The sequence below is a fragment of the Pimephales promelas genome, chromosome 7 (genome assembly GCF_988280905.1).
Source record: "Pimephales promelas chromosome 7, fPimPro1.hap1.1, whole genome shotgun sequence".
NCBI lineage: Eukaryota > Metazoa > Chordata > Actinopteri > Cypriniformes > Leuciscidae > Pimephales > Pimephales promelas.
The window spans coordinates 17,546,410-17,552,409 of NC_142775.1; positions in this window are offsets into that span (position 1 = coordinate 17,546,410).

The window sequence follows — 6,000 nt, forward strand, 5'->3', positions numbered from 1 at the left end:
GAAGTTTGATATCTCAGCTCTGGAAGGGTCTAGAGCCTCCATTTTTGCACTCAGGTCAAAGTCTCACAGCCCTCTATCATAATCCAGAGTTTTGAGAAGATTGGAGAAACTTAATTTTTCACCCAAAAATGAAAAAAAAAAAAAAGGGGTAACACTGTCGTTTTTTTTTTCGGGTCGAAATTTTGAGTTTCGATATCTCAGCTCTGGAAGGGTCTAGATCATCCATTTTTGCACTCAGGTCAAAGTCTCACAGCCCTCTATCATAATCCAGAGTTTTGAGAAGATTGGAGAAACTTAATTTTTCGCCCAAAAATGAAAAAAAACAAAAGGGGTAACACTGTCGTTTTTTTTTCGGGTCGAAATTTTGAAGTTTGATATCTCAGCTCTGGAAGGGTCTAGATCATCCATTTTTGCACTCAGGTCAAAGTCTCACAGCCCTCTATCATAATCCAGAGTTTTGAGAAGATTGGAGAAACTTAATTTTTCGCCCAAAAATGAAAAAAAACAAAAGGGGTAACACTGTCGTTTTTTTTTTCGGGTCGAAATTTTGAAGTTTGATATCTCAGCTCTGGAAGGGTCTAGATCATCCATTTTTGCACTCAGGTCAAAGTCTCACAGCCCTCTATCATAATCCAGAGTTTTGAGAAGATTGGAGAAACTTAATTTTTCGCCCAAAAATGAAAAAAAAACAAAAGGGGTAACACTGTCGTTTTTTTTTCGGGTCGAAATTTTGAAGTTTGATATCTCAGCTCTGGAAGGGTCTAGATCATCCATTTTTGCACTCAGGTCAAAGTCTCACAGCCCTCTATCATAATCCAGAGTTTTGAGAAGATTGGAGAAACTTAATTTTTCGCCCAAAAACAAAAAAAAACAAAAGGGGTAACACTGTCGTTTTTTTTTCGGGTCGAAATTTTGAAGTTTGATATCTCAGCTCTGGAAGGGTCTAGATCATCCATTTTTGCACTCAGGTCAAAGTCTCACAGCCCTCTATCATAATCCAGAGTTTTGAGAAGATTGGAGAAACTTAATTTTTCGCCCAAAAATGAAAAAAAACAAAAGGGGTAACACTGTCGTTTTTTTTTTCGGGTCGAAATTTTGAGTTTCGATATCTCAGCTCTGGAAGGGTCTGGAGCCTCCATTTTTGCACTCAGGTCAAAGTCTCACAGCCCTCTATCATAATCCAGAGTTTTGAGAAGATTGGAGAAACTTAATTTTTCGCCCAAAAATGAAAAAAAACAAAAGGGGTAACACTGTCGTTTTTTTTTTCGGGTCGAAATTTTGAAGTTTGATATCTCAGCTCTGGAAGGGTCTAGATCATCCATTTTTGCACTCAGGTCAAAGTCTCACAGCCCTCTATCATAATCCAGAGTTTTGAGAAGATTGGAGAAACTTAATTTTTCGCCCAAAAATGAAAAAAAACAAAAGGGGTAACACTGTCGTTTTTTTTTCGGGTCGAAATTTTGAAGTTTGATATCTCAGCTCTGGAAGGGTCTAGATCATCCATTTTTGCACTCAGGTCAAAGTCTCACAGCCCTCTATCATAATCCAGAGTTTTGAGAAGATTGGAGAAACTTAATTTTTCGCCCAAAAACAAAAAAAAACAAAAGGGGTAACACTGTCGTTTTTTTTTCGGGTCGAAATTTTGAAGTTTGATATCTCAGCTCTGGAAGGGTCTAGATCATCCATTTTTGCACTCAGGTCAAAGTCTCACAGCCCTCTATCATAATCCAGAGTTTTGAGAAGATTGGAGAAACTTAATTTTTCGCCCAAAAATGAAAAAAAAACAAAAGGGGTAACACTGTCGTTTTTTTTTCGGGTCGAAATTTTGAAGTTTGATATCTCAGCTCTGGAAGGGTCTAGATCATCCATTTTTGCACTCAGGTCAAAGTCTCACAGCCCTCTATCATAATCCAGAGTTTTGAGAAGATTGGAGAAACTTAATTTTTCACCCAAAAATGAAAAAAAAAACAAAAGGGGTAACACTGTCGTTTTTTTTTTTCGGGTCGAAATTTTGAGTTTCGATATCTCAGCTCTGGAAGGGTCTAGATCATCCATTTTTGCACTCAGGTCAAAGTCTCACAGCCCTCTATCATAATCCAGAGTTTTGAGAAGATTGGAGAAACTTAATTTTTCGCCCAAAAATGAAAAAAAACAAAAGGGGTAACACTGTCGTTTTTTTTTTCGGGTCGAAATTTTGAGTTTCGATATCTCAGCTCTGGAAGGGTCTAGAGCCTCCATTTTTGCACTCAGGTCAAAGTCTCACAGCCCTCTATCATAATCCAGAGTTTTGAGAAGATTGGAGAAACTTAATTTTTCGCCCAAAAATGAAAAAAAACAAAAGGGGTAACACTGTCGTTTTTTTTTCGGGTCGAAATTTTGAAGTTTGATATCTCAGCTCTGGAAGGGTCTAGATCATCAATTTTTGCACTCAGGTCAAAGTCTCACAGCCCTCTATCATAATCCAGAGTTTTGAGAAGATTGGAGAAACTTAATTTTTCGCCCAAAAATGAAAAAAAACAAAAGGGGTAACACTGTCGTTTTTTTTTTTCGGGTCGAAATTTTGAAGTTTGATATCTCAGCTCTGGAAGGGTCTAGATCATCCATTTTTGCACTCAGGTCAAAGTCTCACAGCCCTCTATCATAATCCAGAGTTTTGAGAAGATTGGAGAAACTTAATTTTTCGCCCAAAAATGAAAAAAAACAAAAGGGGTAACACTGTCGTTTTTTTTTTCGGGTCGAAATTTTGAAGTTTGATATCTCAGCTCTGGAAGGGTCTAGATCATCCATTTTTGCACTCAGGTCAAAGTCTCACAGCCCTCTATCATAATCCAGAGTTTTGAGAAGATTGGAGAAACTTAATTTTTCGCCCAAAAATGAAAAAAAACAAAAGGGGTAACACTGTCGTTTTTTTTCGGGTCGAAATTTTGAAGTTTGATATCTCAGCTCTGGAAGGGTCTAGATCATCCATTTTTGCACTCAGGTCAAAGTCTCACAGCCCTCTATCATAATCCAGAGTTTTGAGAAGATTGGAGAAACTTAATTTTTCGCCCAAAAACAAAAAAAAACAAAAGGGGTAACACTGTCGTTTTTTTTTTCGGGTCGAAATTTTGAAGTTTGATATCTCAGCTCTGGAAGGGTCTAGATCATCCATTTTTGCACTCAGGTCAAAGTCTCACAGCCCTCTATCATAATCCAGAGTTTTGAGAAGATTGGAGAAACTTAATTTTTCGCCCAAAAATGAAAAAAAACAAAAGGGGTAACACTGTCGTTTTTTTTTTCGGGTCGAAATTTTGAGTTTCGATATCTCAGCTCTGGAAGGGTCTAGATCATCCATTTTTGCACTCAGGTCAAAGTCTCACAGCCCTCTATCATAATCCAGAGTTTTGAGAAGATCAGAGAAACTTAATTTTTCGCCCAAAAATGAAAAAAAACGAAAGGGGTAACACTGTCGTTTTTTTTTTTCGGGTCGAAATTTTGAGTTTCGATATCTCAGCTCTGGAAGGGTCTGGAGCCTCCATTTTTGCACTCAGGTCAAAGTCTCACAGCCCTCTATCATAATCCAGAGTTTTGAGAAGATTGGAGAAACTTAATTTTTCGCCCAAAAATGAAAAAAAACAAAAGGGGTAACACTGTCGTTTTTTTTTTCGGGTCGAAATTTTGAAGTTTGATATCTCAGCTCTGGAAGGGTCTAGATCATCCATTTTTGCACTCAGGTCAAAGTCTCACAGCCCTCTATCATAATCCAGAGTTTTGAGAAGATTGGAGAAACTTAATTTTTCGCCCAAAAATGAAAAAAAACAAAAGGGGTAACACTGTCGTTTTTTTTTCGGGTCGAAATTTTGAAGTTTGATATCTCAGCTCTGGAAGGGTCTAGATCATCCATTTTTGCACTCAGGTCAAAGTCTCACAGCCCTCTATCATAATCCAGAGTTTTGAGAAGATTGGAGAAACTTAATTTTTCGCCCAAAGACAAAAAAAAACAAAAGGGGTAACACTGTCGTTTTTTTTTCGGGTCGAAATTTTGAAGTTTGATATCTCAGCTCTGGAAGGGTCTAGATCATCCATTTTTGCACTCAGGTCAAAGTCTCACAGCCCTCTATCATAATCCAGAGTTTTGAGAAGATTGGAGAAACTTAATTTTTCGCCCAAAAATGAAAAAAAACAAAAGGGGTAACACTGTCGTTTTTTTTTCGGGTCGAAATTTTGAGTTTCGATATCTCAGCTCTGGAAGGGTCTAGATCATCCATTTTTGCACTCAGGTCAAAGTCTCACAGCCCTCTATCATAATCCAGAGTTTTGAGAAGATCAGAGAAACTTAATTTTTCGCCCAAAAATGAAAAAAAACGAAAGGGGTAACACTGTCGTTTTTTTTTTCGGGTCGAAATTTTGAGTTTCGATATCTCAGCTCTGGAAGGGTCTGGAGCCTCCATTTTTGCACTCAGGTCAAAGTCTCACAGCCCTCTATCATAATCCAGAGTTTTGAGAAGATTGGAGAAACTTAATTTTTCGCCCAAAAATGAAAAAAAAACAAAAGGGGTAACACTGTCGTTTTTTTTCGGGTCGAAATTTTGAAGTTTGAAATCTCAGCTCTGGAAGGGTCTAGATCATCCATTTTTGCACTCAGGTCAAAGTCTCACAGCCCTCTATCATAATCCAGAGTTTTGAGAAGATTGGAGAAACTTAATTTTTCGCCCAAAAATGAAAAAAAAACAAAAGGGGTAACACTGTCGTTTTTTTTTTCGGGTCGAAATTTTGAAGTTTGATATCTCAGCTCTGGAAGGGTCTAGATCATCCATTTTTGCACTCATGTCAAAGTGTCACAGCCCTCTATCATAATCCAGAGTTTTGAGAAGATCAGAGAAACTTAATTTTTCGCCCAAAAATGAAAAAAAACAAAAGGGGTAACACTGTCATTTTTTTTTCGGGTCGAAAGTTTTAAAGTTTGATATCTCAGCTCTGGAAGGGTCTAGAGCCTCCATTTTTGCACTCATGTCAAAGTCTCACAGCCCTCTATCATAATCCAGAGTTTTGAGAAGATTGGAGAAACTTAATTTTTCACCCAAAAATGAAAAAAAACAAAAGGGGTAACACTGTCGTTTTTTTTTTCGGGTCGAAATTTTGAGTTTCGATATCTCAGCTCTGGAAGGGTCTAGATCATCCATTTTTGCACTCAGGTCAAAGTCTCACAGCCCTCTATCATAATCCAGAGTTTTGAGAAGATTGGAGAAACTTAATTTTTCGCCCAAAAATGAAAAAAAAACAAAAGGGGTAACACTGTCGTTTTTTTTTCGGGTCGAAATTTTGAGTTTCGATATCTCAGCTCTGGAAGGGTCTAGAGCCTCCATTTTTGCACTCAGGTCAAAGTCTCACAGCCCTCTATCATAATCCAGAGTTTTGAGAAGATCAGAGAAACTTAATTTTTCGCCCAAAAATGAAAAAAAACGAAAGGGGTAACACTGTCGTTTTTTTTTTCGGGTCGAAATTTTGAAGTTTGATATCTCAGCTCTGGAAGGGTCTAGATCATCCATTTTTGCACTCAGGTCAAAGTCTCACAGCCCTCTATCATAATCCAGAGTTTTGAGAAGATCAGAGAAACTTAATTTTTCGCCCAAAAATGAAAAAAAACGAAAGGGGTAACACTGTCGTTTTTTTTCGGGTCGAAATTTTGAGTTTCGGTATCTCAGCTCTGGAAGGGTCTAGAGCCTCCATTTTTGCACTCAGGTCAAAGTCTCACAGCCCTCTATCATAATCCAGAGTTTTGAGAAGATCAGAGAAACTTAATTTTTCGCCCAAAAATGAAAAAAAACGAAAGGGGTAACACTGTCGTTTTTTTTTCGGGTCGAAATTTTGAGTTTCGATATCTCAGCTCTGGAAGGGTCTAGATCATCCATTTTTGCACTCAGGTCAAAGTCTCACAGCCCTCTATCATAATCCAGAGTTTTGAGAAGATCAGAGAAACTTAATTTTTCGCCCAAAAATGAAAAAAAACGAAAGGGGTAA